Source organism: Hipposideros armiger, unplaced genomic scaffold (genome assembly GCF_001890085.2).
Source record: "Hipposideros armiger isolate ML-2016 unplaced genomic scaffold, ASM189008v1 scaffold_313, whole genome shotgun sequence".
NCBI classification, from domain to species: Eukaryota; Metazoa; Chordata; class Mammalia; order Chiroptera; family Hipposideridae; genus Hipposideros; species Hipposideros armiger.
Window position 1 is genome coordinate 1,820,619 of NW_017731663.1, and position 13,581 is coordinate 1,834,199.

Consider the following 13,581-nt stretch of genomic DNA (forward strand, 5'->3'; position numbering starts at 1 on the left):
TGTTGCTATGAGTATATAGAGTTATGTATTTTATTTGTCCAAATATCTAAGTCTGCTGTTTTAGTTTTAGCTTTTAAATTCCCACACTTTTTATACCAATTAAAATATTTTGTCTGATACCAAGCTATGCATGCAGTAGGTATAATTTTTATTTCTCAATAATTTCTCTGCTAAAACATCCATATAGTTGTGTTGACATGTCTACTGCCAACTTTTATATTTATTTCTTCCCTATGACTTTTTAAAAACCTACATTAAACCACGTTCAAATATTTTGTAAATTTTCTTTTCATTATCTGATGGGTTTCATGAAAAATAACAAAACTAAAATAAATTTGTTAAACAATTGCTCATTTAAAATTCTGTTTTTTACTGTTGTTAAAGAGCTAGTAGTTCATGGATAAGTGGAAAAAGCGAGAGGAAAAAAAGAGCCAATCTCATCAGTGGTGAGAGAAATCAGGCTTTAAAAACACAACTCTTTAACCTGGTATAATAGAATTACTCATGGCATTAGGCCACATCCTAAGAAAGTCGAATGAATCCTAGGAAAATACTGAGTCCCAGATCACCCAGAGATATTGTACAGTGCAGCCAACAGAATGAATACAGAGATAAACAGCCTGGAAACAAAAGTAAAAGGGAAATCTTTACCAATATTTATAGATGTTTCCTTAGACAGTAACATAATTGAGCTGCCATGCAGCAGATGTTAAAGCTGAAACATTAAAACTAGATCACTTTGTACGTCCTTCTGCTGACAGACTCTGGGGAAGAATGGAATGGTCTTCCAACAGCATGACTCATCATGAAGTTCTGCGCTGTATAACTTCCATCTGCGTGGGATTATTTTCACATACTCAACTGCTGTATTATTACTATTTCAATTTCTGGATCAATAATCTATGGTAGTTCTTAAAATTATAAAGATGTAACCAGTTATCATGAGCTGAAAAGGGGTTATTAATAATTATCAGTTTTGTTTGAAAGATATGAATTTGAGATTATTAAAAGTCCCTATGCATTGCCTTCCAAAATGAGACCTTATGGTTTGTTTTTGGTGAAATCCTATACCATATTTTACTGAACTTCCTATTTAACTAGACAGTTCTTCCAAGATTTAAACCCAGATAAGAATCAACTGGAAAAATCCATCTCATTCCCTCTTACACAAATCAGTTATTATGAGAGGGGCTGTGGTATGATGTTTAACAGTGTAGCCTAAAGAAAGTGTGCCTGGGTTCAATTCCACATCTGCCACTTACTAGATCAGGTTTGTAACTTGGCCTCTCTGTTTTAGTATATTCACGTAAACATAATAATAGTATCTAGCTCATAAGGGTTGTTATGAGAATTAAATAGATCAGTATAAGCAAAAAATATATATAGTAAGCACTCAAATGTTATCTATTATCCCAGTATGTCAGCAACTAGAAGACCTAGAGGGCTCCACCTCTTCTATTAAATGGATATGACACATAATACTTACCACCTTTTGCATGTGTGTACTTAAGTTCCCTCACTATCAAATATCATTATTTCCATAAAAGTCTACTTCATTTCAATTTATAAACATTTTCTGCAGTTTGCTAATGGAGAAAAGACAAGGATCTAAACATGGCTCACCCATTTATCAAAGCTCTGTGATCTGGAGCAAATTGCTTAACCTTTGTCTCAGTTTCTTAAATTTGTAAAAATGGGGACGTTAGATACCTCAATAATTGTGGGTAGGCCACTAGTCTAGTTTCTAAATTCAAATGTCTTTCAGCAAATAAAAAGTAGTTTTCCATTACTTCTTCACAAAGACTGAACAAAGCTTAATAAACGTCTTTGGGGAAGTATATAATAAATATTAGTTATATTTTTACCTTTTTGTCTCAATGTATTACGTTTAAATATATGAGGGAATATACTACGAGTATTGTGTACTATGTAGAAGTCTATAGTAGGTTTATCTAATGCCTAACTCCAATCCCTGCTCACTCGTCTTCCTTTATTATAAAGCATAATATTACTAAATATTAGCCTAAGTAAATATTCACTTTTCTAGACTCCACGGATCCAGGTGTAGCCATGACACATGTAAACACAGCTCTACTTCAGCTACTCTGTCTCCTTTCTGCTGTGAACGCAGGCATCAAGTTTGGATTTGTAGGAGCCATCATTTGACCTTAAAAGAAAGGCCAAGAGCATCTTAGAGGCTTCTGCCTGGCATCATCAAAGCGGCCGACTCAACAGTAACAATCAGTTGACTTTTCTGTTTATTTTTCTGTTTCTTGAAGCCCAAAGAACTCCTAACCATTAAGGCTTTTTTCCTTTTTTAAAAATTTAAAAAACTTGATTGTATAAATTTGTGAAAGGCAAAGAGGGTGTATTTTCTTATTCAAAAATTCCATGATAGGGAGTGATGTCAGCATCATGGGGGAGTGAGAAGACTATTTTCTATGTCCCCTTAAATTTACAACAAGTTGGACATCTATAATCCAACAAAGGTTCCTCTCCTCAACACACAAACACGCCTGAGAAATCCATGCATGGGTACAAATGAATGTGGGCATATTGAAATGCATAGAAGAGACAGGACAAGGGAAAGGACAAGGATGGTGTCCATGTACACATTTTGGTGCCCCCTGTGGCCCCAGCTAACTGGTAGCAGTGGAGGAGCTGGGGTGCAGCCTCCACACTATGGCCTCGTGGAGGGTAAAAGGGGCAAAAGGTGTGTATGAGCCGGCTCCATTCCCCGCCCCTTGCATTGCAAAGGAACATTCTAGGAGCAAAGGAGATGCATCTATGGCCCCCAGGCTACAGCACAGCAGTGCTGGCAACCATAAGGAACAAGGGAACAGCACAAGGTACTCACAAACTCGGTTCCTTCTCCATCAGACATATCCCCCCACCATGGTAGTGGTGCCCCCAGATGGAGGCGACACAACACAATGAAAATCCCCAGCATCCAGGTCACCCTGGTGTCAATTTCCACAACCACAGTGATGTTCCCCCATCAGAACCCCCAAAGGCACAAGTAGCACAGGTAAGACAAAACAGAAACTTGATCACCATCTACTGGAAAGCAAAAGAAAAATCTCTAATTATCTTTTTTATTTATTTTTATTTTTTTTTGGCTGAGCCATCTTGCCACCTGTTGGCAGCTCAGCGGCAGCTCAGCTCAGGCCGGACTCAAACCGCTGTTGCTCAGAGCTCAAACTCTTGAGCGAGCTCTTAACTAACTGAGCCACTCAGCCGGCCCAAAATCTCTAATTATCAACCTGCTGAACTGATAAGATCAAAATGATACCTCAACAAGAAAAGAGTGCCATTACCTCAAATGCGGAGGCAGAGGAACAACCCATCAAGTACCATGAACAACCATGGTAACACGGTAACACAGAAAGGAAATTACAATTCTCCAGAAACCAAATTCAAAGTCAAAAGAGGCTGTGATTTGAATGACAGACAATTCAAGTTTGCAGTGATGAAGGAACTCAGTGACATACAATGAAACTCAGAAAGGCCGTTAACTGAGCGCAGGAATAAAATTAATGAACAGAAAGATATTTTACCAAAGAGACTGATACTCTGAAAGAAAATCAAACAGGCATCCTGGAGCTGAAGAACTCAATAAATGAGATGAAGAATGGATTAGGAAGGACTGGGAACAGAGAAAACCATATGGAAGAGAATTAGCAAGCTCAAAAATATAAACCTAGAAATAGTTCAGGTAGGACAAGAGAGAGAACTAAGATTTTCTTTTTTAATGAAAGAACTCTATAAGAACTATGTGATTCCATTGGAAAGAGTAACATAAGAATAAAGGGTATCCTGGGCCGGCCAAGTGGCACGTTGGTTAAGAGTTGGTTTGGGACACCAGCTCTGAGCAGCAGGGCCCCGGTTCAGGTCCCACATGAGGGCCAATGACACTGCCCCCTACAGCTAAGATGGTGAACAACAGCTCGACCTGGAGCTGGGCTGCCGTGAGTCGCCGGTGACAGCGTAGGCTGCAGCATCAGGGCCAGTGAAGCAACATCCTCCACAACTAGACTGAAGAACAAAAGGACAGCAACTTGTCTGTTCCCCTTTCCCGATTCACCAACGCTGTTCCCCTTCCCCAACTCCCCAATAAAATCTTTAAAAAAAAGAATAATGGGTATCCCAGAAGGAGAAGAGAGGGAGAAGGGAACTGAAAGCCTCTTAAAAAAATGATTGATGAGAATTTCCCTAACCTAGGGAAGAAACTGAACATTAATATAAAAGAAGCTAACAGAACACCTAACTATCTCAACACAAAAAGACCTTCTCCAAGACACATTATATTAAAACTGCCAAAAGTTAAAGATTAAAAAAAAAAATTTCTCTAGGCAGCCAGGGGAAAAAAGACAGTAGCTTACAAAGGAAATACTACCAGATTTCTCAGTAGAACCACTACAAAGTCAGGAGAAAGTGGAATGATATATTCAAAATATTAAAAGACAGAAACCACTAGCCAAGAATACTATATCTAGAAAAGCTGTCCTTTAAATATAAAGAATAAAGACTTTCCCAGACCAAAAAAAACCACCTGAGATAATTTATCAACACAAGACCTACATTACATGAAACGTTGAAAGGATCTCTTCTACCTATCACAAAAAGACAAAATTAACAAAACTTTGAGTAAGGTGACAAAGAGACAGAAGCAGGAATTTGCAACTCTGTTTCAGAATAGAGAATTAAACATTTAATTATAACTAAGGTTAAAGGGAATAAAGCATTAAAAATAACAATAGCTACTGTAATTTGGTAATAAACACATAATATAAAAGGAATAATTTGTGACAACAAAAAAAGTAAAGGGGCAGCAGAAAAGGATGGAACTATATGGGTAAAAGAAGATAACATGCTATCAGAAAAAAAAAAGGATTATATTATCTGAGACATTTTATACAAACCTCATGGTAACCACAAAACAGAAATTCAGTACTGAGACAAGAAACATGAAAAAACAAAGAGAAAAATAGGAAAAAGTCATAGAAAACCAAACTAAAATATCAGACAGAAATATAAGGAAAGAGGAACAATAGAGATATAGAGCAATCAGAAAACAAAAGATAAAATGGCTGTCCTAAGTCCTGATATATCAATAATCACTAAATGTAAATAAGACTGAATTCACCAATCAAAAGGCATAGAGCAGCACGATGGATTAAAAACGAGACCCAACTGTATGTTGCCTTCAGGAGACCCATCTCAGATACAAATACAAACATAGGCTCAATGTACAAGGGTGGAAGACGATACTCCAAGCAAATGGTACCCAGAGAAAAGCAGATGTAGTCACACTTACATCAAACAAAATAGATTTCAGTAAGAGACAAAGGTGGACATTTTATAATGATAAAGAGGACAATCCATCAAGAAGACATAACACTTATTAATATATATATGTATATATATATATGTACCCAACCTAGGAGCATAAAATATATAAAGCAATTATTAACAGACATACAGGGAGAAATTGACAGTATAAAAATAATAATAGGGGATTTTAATAGCACACTTACATCAATGGATAGATCATCCAGGCAGAAAGTCAACGCAGAAAGATTGGACTTAAGTGACATTAGACCAGATGGACTTGTAGATATTTATAGAATTTTGTATCTAAAACAAGAGAATACCCATTCTTCTCAAATGCACACAGAACACTGTCAAGGATAGACCATATGTTGGGACACAAAACAAGTATCAGTAAATTTAAGAAGACTGAAATCATAACAAGCATCTATTGTGACCAAAATGATATGAAACTAGAAATCAACTACAGGAAGAAAGCTGGAAAAATCACAAACATGTGGAGATTAATCAACATGCTACTGAAAAACTACTATGTCAAAGAAGAAGTAAAAGAAGAAATCAAAAGATATACTCAAATAAAAATAAAAATATGGTATATCAAAATTTGTGGGATGCAGCAAAATCAGCACTAAGAGGGAATTTATAGCAATACAATCCTATCTCAAGAAACAAAGAAACTAGAGCTTTAGTAGAAATGGGAATGTAAAGAAATCACTGCTTAGCGATGGAGCCTAGCCTAATTATGGTCTCTTTCAGGCAACCAATCAAAACCTAAAAAAGAATTTCAACATAATGTTCTTATCACTGACTTTTCTCAAAATTTCTGTTTTAATGGTTTATTTATTTTATTTATGGCTAGTGAAACTTTAGGGCTAGTTGTATAACAAAATTTGGTACATAATTTTTTTTATTTTTCAATTATATTTGACATACAATATTATATTAGTTTCAGGTATACAACAGTTATTAGACATTTATCACCATGATAAATCTAGTATCCTTATGACACTAAACATCGTTATTACAATATTATTGACTACATTCCCTATGCAGCACTTTACATCCCCATGACTATTCTGTAACTACCAATTTGTACTTCTTAATTCCTTCCCCTTTTTCACCCATCGGCAAACCCCCTCCCGTTTTGCACTCTTCAAAATGTTCTCTGTATCTATGAGCTTGTTTCTGGGGGGGTTTTTTGTTCGTTTACATTGTTCTTTAGATTCCAGTTATAAGTGAAATCATATGGCATATGTCTTTCTCTATCTGACTTACTCAACAATTACCTTAAAGGTAAATGATTAAATGCTCCAATCAAAAGACATGGGGTGGCTGAATGAATAAGAAAACAAGACCCTTACATACGCTGTATACAAGAGACTCACCTCAGATCAAAAGACACACACAGACTAAAAGTAAAGGGATGGAAAAAGATATTTCATGAAAATGAAAACGAAAACAAAAAATACCAGACAGAATAGACTTTAAAACAAAGTCTATATCAAGAGACAAAGAAGGACTCAGTAATCCCATTTCTGGGTATTAAAATAATACGTACACACACACACACACACACACGCACACACACACACACACACACACACACACACACACACACACACACCACACAGCTTGATTTGCGAGCATAATTCATTCCGGAAACAAACTACTTGTATGGAAAGACATCCCTCGTTTGCCAAGTTAAAATGTATTAGAAATGTTTGCTTGTCTTGCGGAACACTTGCAAACCAAGTTACTCGCAATCCAAGGTGTGTGTGTGTGTGTGTGTGTGTGTGTGTGTGTGTATGTGTGTGTGTATTTTTATTAAGCTTAGTAAATTACTGCTCTTACTCTCAGGAATCTGTCACAGATTTTTTTTCATCAATTGAAACTATTTGGCCTCAGAGTTTCCAATTTTTTATTTTCTGATTACAGATTCTTATCTTCCCAGGTCTCTAGCGTTCCTTCCATTCCACAACAGGTAAAGTTCAAATTCAGAGACAATGCATCTTGATACCCAGTATGGACCCTGTGCTTATTTGAACTTAAAAAAAAAAACCAGTACCCTTATTTTCCTCGCAATATTAACCTTCTGCCAAACCAATCCAGCAAACCAAAACTGAATCAATATACTTCCCTACTTGTATGTTTCTCTATTGCTGAAGAAAAATCACATCACTGAGGAGATTCAAACCAAGACAAATTCATAGTCTCTCACCTAGAAACGCCAATCTTTTTCTCCCCACTCCCCAAACCTTCTTAGAGAGCCCACTCCTTCCTTTTTATGGTCTCTGTCCAGTACAACCTCCATGCCTCTGCTGAGACTATCCTAGTACAGTTGATCAGACCACAAGTTAATGAGTCAGTTAGTCTGTCTCCTAATATTTTGGAACTAAGTCAAGCATCTTTAATCATCTCCATTCAGTTGTTAAAACTAGGAAATACTTTTCAGAAGGAAAGGAGGAAGGGAAGAAGGGAGGGGAGGAGAGGATGAGACAAAGCAGCAGCAGCTGATAGGGACTGAAAGAAGCAAAAACTGGAAGCAAATTCCCTCAGTTCTTTACTTCCCAGTTCCTGGTTTCATTTACTTGCAGCCTAACAATTCTTGCATTGGGTTTTTAAAGATATTCCTATTTAATCTCCCCTTCTCCTCACTCCCCCTAAAACACCACATTGCTGCTGGTTTGTTTACCTTATCTGTGTTTCTACTAAACCTTAAATGCCAGCTCCCTAATTTCCACTTTTAAAAACATTATTCTTGGCAGTAGGATACACAGCTTTGAGACTCAGAAATAAGGTCAGGGATCAGGATATAAATTTGGGAGTTGGCCATATATATGGTATGTTAAGCTGAGAGTAAGATAGTCTAGAACAAAGAGGGTAGAATGAAAAGGTAGTCCAACCCAAACTTGCAGAGGTCTAATAGAGGAGAGTGAGCTGTAAAAGAAGAGAAGATAGGAGGAACTGTAAGAGTGTTGTGCTACGTCTATCAAGAGAAGAGCATGTCAGGGAGCGATCAATCAAACACTGACGAGAGCTTAGGTAAGAGGAGTAATGAAGTATATCCATTTTTGCATTAAGCCAAACAGAAACCACTAGTGATGCAAGAGAAGAAAACAGGGGTGAGGATATATTTGTGATAGGTGAATGTAATAAAGATGGGCCTAGCAGAATCTAAGTTGGATAAGAAGGCAAGTGAAGGCAGGAAGTGGGTGATGGCAGAAACTGGAGGGACCAACGGAATATACCAAGAATGAGTACTGAACATAATTGCTTATTATATAGCAAATAACTAACAAACCAGATTGAATTTCCGTTCCCACTTAGTTCAATGAAATATCAAATAAGAAAAAATTACAGTTGCTTTAAAGTTGTATTTACTTTGTCTCACTTTTCCTCCCTGGAAGGAATAAGAAGAGGATAGAAAACGGCATTATAAGTGGAAGGACAAGTAGATGAAAAGAGCAACTTGTGTAATGGGAAGGAAATGACAGTTAAATTTGTCTGGAACATCAAAAAGCAGTGGAAAGGAAGACTGGAAAAGCATAATGGGGTTAGAGATCATAGATAGTCTTATGGAGCATGACAGGAATTTGAAGTTTCTTCTGAACGCAACAAAAGTAATAAATTTTGAGCAGAAGAGGGGCAGGAACAGTAAGAAAATTCTGGTAGCTGTGTATACTTTCAGGGTAGAAGGAACGGAGGAAGACAAGAAGCAGGAGACCACTTTAGGAACTTGCAAACAAAGAGTAGCTCCAATTTTTGCCTATTTTGAAAGTGAGTTCTGTTTCTTATTGAATTTTGAGAGTTCCTCATATGTCATGGATACAAATCCTTTATCAGGTATAATCATTACAAATATTTTTTCCCATTCTCTGGCTTGTCTTTTTATTCTTATTAGTAATGCCTTTTAAAAAGCAGTTTTAAATTTTGGTGAAATTAAAGTTATTATTTTATGAATTGTTCTTTTGATGTTACATCTAAGAAAACTTTGCCTAACCCAAAATCACAAAAGTTTTATCTTTTGTTTTCTTCCAGAAGCTTTATAGTTTAAGATTTATATTTGGGTATATGATCCATTTTGAGTTAATTTTCCCAGATGGCTACAAGAAATAAATCAAAGTTTTTTGGAGGCATATGGATATCCATTTGTTCTAGTACCATTTGTAAAACAGACCATGTTTTCTTCACTAAATTGACTTTCAACCTTTGTTGGAAATCAGTTGTCCATGAATGGGTTTATTTCTGGACTATTCTGTTTCACTGATCTATTTGTCTATCTTTCTACTAACACCACACTCTCTCGATATCGGAGCTTTACAGTAATTCTTCACAGTGTTAGTTCTCCAATTTTGTTCTTATTTTTCAGATCTGTTTGACTGTTCTATTCTAGGTCCTTTGTATTTCCACAAGACTTGTTTAATATGTTCATCAATTTCTACAAAAAAAAGCTTGCTGTGATTTTCACTGGGATTGATTTAGGGAGAAATGACATAGCAATATAAAGACTTCCAACCCATACACAGGCTATCTCTCTGCACTTATTTGTATATTCTTTCATTTCTCTCAGAAACGTTTTATGATTTTAAGTAAAAGTCTTTAATAGATCTTTCATATCTTTTTTCAGATATATCCTTAAGTGTTTCATATTTTGATGCTATTATAAATGGGTTTCATTATATTTTTGACTAATGTTAATGCTACTAATCTGTGGACTACATTTAAAGTAACAAGATTCCCACATAGTAGTCCCAAGCATTTATCTTTTAAGTATATACTATGTATTTTAGAAACATAAACTACTTTCCTTTTTTCTCTTTTATTATATGAAAAATTATGCTGATTTTTTTAAACTGTGTTTGTAGGTAGTTATTTCATTTGAAAATTTATATCATTTGTAAATTTCACTTCAGAATCTAAAGGAAGGATTTCAGAAATATGTAGCATGACAAGGGGTTTGAAGCGGTTAAGAGCAACTGCTCTACGCCATGTTGTCAATAATCTTCACGAAACTGAATGGTGAGCATCACTTGGTAGGACATATTCTGATGTTATAAATTAACAAAAGACTATCAAGAAACACATTTCTCTCTAAACATTAACAGCAGCTGCTAATGACACTAATAAGAAAAATCAAATCAGTAACAAGAAACATAGAAAAGAATTTAAGAAAATTTACATATTTTTGTGATTTAAGGGGGAAAAATACAAAATTGAAACTCACCAACCTTGTGTTTTGGTTCCGGCTGTACTATTATTTGCATCTTTGTGAATCAGAACAGTTTATCTAAATTCCTTTCTCTGTATAATTTTAAATGACAGTTTAGGCCCAGATGATCCCCTATTATCTTTTCCACTATAGAAATTCATGATTCATACAAGTAGACAAGTAGAAGCCAAAACTGGTTCATTAAATTACTACTATGACCTGTTCTCTGCCCAGAACGCTTAGGTTTCTACCTAAACTCTGACACTAAACAGCGGAATAACAAGGGGCTAGCTGTTTAAACCCTGTATGCTTTAGTTTCCTCATCAGTAAAACAGAGATAATAGCAGTATCTTATTCATAAATTTTTGGGAATTAAAGGTTAAAACACTTAGAACAGCACACATAAAAAACATTCAAGATGTATTTTGAATTCCTTTTATTTGTAGTATCACATACTCCCTCTTCCTCTGAAATTATATAACATTACAGATGAAAAATTATAGTACATGATTTCCCATTACTGAATAATAGAAATATTTTGCTATTTAATTTTGAGTAATGAAAAAGGTGCCACGTTGGATTCCATACATAAATATGATGGTCTTTATATAAATAAGCAGATAAATTACCTCCTCCATTAAACTACTACAAGTAACAAGGTTTCCGAATATCTACCATTTTCGATAAAGAATACTTTTCTGACAATGTGTTATTTGAAACCACATTAAACTTCTGAGGCGAGAAAATGTTTATTGTCCAAGAACTGCTACTCTGATACTTGTGCACAGAAACACTTACGTAACATTCTGGGGTAACTGAAAAATAAAACAGCTGATCCTTGATCGCTTGTGCAGAACCAAGAGAACACGAGCTGTATAAATTCTGTCAATCTCTAAGTGGTATTTTACCCGTTAGAGTAACTTATCCCAAATGTGTTTTAAGAAAAATTTTCTAGGGGGGTAAAGAACATGTGCTAAATTGTTTCATTTTTTTTGTTTTATCTGTGCACAGGATAAACAATGGGAGGCTGGATCACTGGTTCTCACATTTTGTGCTTAATAATCATCTGTGGAACTTGATAAACTTCAGATTCCTGTCCCCATCCCTTGAGATTCTGATTAGTAATATCTCGTTTAACATGTTTCTCAGCTCCTTCTGATGCTAGTGGTTAAAACTCTGAGAACCACTGCACTAAACAAACAATCCTCAAAGATATCACCATTTTATATTTGTCTTTAACCTAAGAAAAAAAGGCTTTCTAGACACTTCACCTCACATTCCCAACAGCAGTCTACAGACAGGTACAAAAGCTGATACAATGTAGTTTAAAAAAGATTAAGAAAGTGAAGAGTTTTGTTGTTGTTGTTGTTGCTAAAGTATATTACATGATGAAACATCTCAGGAAACAAAGATCAAATATCTAATGCTCTTTAGGAGACAAAAAATAAAGAACAGATTTCAGAATTTCAAATTATTATAGTTAATATAATTTAACACTTCCACTCCCAGAAGTTTAAGAAAAGAAACAGAGTCATGGTATAATGTAAACACATGGATGAACTAACCCTTCTGTTCCCACAGCTAAATTACGGTCTAGGGCTAAAACAATATATAGACTAGAACTTGGCAACTGCTGATCTTTATCAACCATCAATTGATTCAGAGTTTACCTACAGCACAAAGTAAGCACCATTTCTGGAAGAGTAGTCTGAGGAAAACTTGGGCCAGGATCACAAGTATGATATTCCTTTGACTGACTTTATTTGCAAATTAATAAAATAATGTAATACCACTATACACCTACTAGGATGGCTAAAAAAAAAAAACAAAAACAGAACTATGGAATGCTGGTGAGAAAGCACAGCGGCATCACTGCTGGTGGGAATGCAAAATGGTACAACCAATTTAAAACACAATTTGGTTTCTCACAAAGCTAAACATAGTCTTACCATCTGATCCACCCAAAGAAGCTGAAAAGTTATACACACACAAAAACCTGCAAGTGGATGTTATATTTATAGCAGCGTTACTCATAACTGCCCAAAACTAGAAGAAACCAAAATGTCTTTAAATAAGTAAATGGAAAAATAAACTCTGGCACATCCATAACAATGAATATTAGACAGTGATTTAAAAAAAGGAGCTATTAAAACATGAAAAGACATGAAGGAATCTTAAATGCCTATTACTAAGTGAAAGAAGGCAGTTTGAGAAGGCTACATACTGTATGATTCCAACTATATACTGTGTTGGAAAAGGAAAAACTACACAGACAGTAAATGATAAGTGGTTTTCAGGGGTTGGGAGGAGAGAGGGATATTAAGTGGAGCACAGGGCATTTTTAGGGCAGTGAAACTACTTTGTATGAAGCTGTAATGGTGGATACATACCATTAAACATTTGTTAAAACACATAGTTCAATACATAAAAAAGAGTGAACCTTAATATAAACAATGGGCTATAGTTACTAATAATGCATGAATTAATTGTAACAAAAAGCAAGACCCAAAACTGTTCCAATCACTGTGGAGTAGAATGTGAAACTGACAACTATTTTTATCCATGTGATTCTGGCCCAGGTGTTCCTCAGACCACTCTTTAGAAACAGTGCTTACTCTGTGCTGTAGTTTGTAAACTCTGCAAATCAGCTGATGGTTGATAAAGATCGGCATTTTGCCAATTCTAGTCAATGAATTATAAAGCAAGGTGTTAGTAGCAGGAGAAGCTGTGTATGTGTGTTGGGGGACGTATTATATGACATTCTGTGTACTGTCTACTCAATTACTCTAAAAATTTGAACTAAAATCCAAGGTCCATTAATTATTTTTTTAAATAATGATAAAATAAAATACAGTCACAATCCAGCAACTGCACAGCATCAGTTCCCAGCAATATAAAGAAAAGTCTTCCACACTGAAACCTGTACCTAGTCACGCCCTAACAACAGGTCAGAAAGGAGACAATAAGCACACACGTGACTGAGAGACAGAAAAAGTGGAGTCCATGCAAAATGTCAAAACACATCAAGTTGAGGGCCGGCC

At 35.6% G+C, this 13,581-nt stretch overlaps 1 protein-coding gene across 1 annotated transcript in view; it reads right to left on the reverse strand.

Moving 5' to 3' along the window:
- Positions 1–13,581, reverse strand: part of ARHGAP32 (Rho GTPase activating protein 32) — a 135,185-nt gene that overhangs the window by 71,578 nt on the left and 50,026 nt on the right. The window lies entirely within an intron of this gene.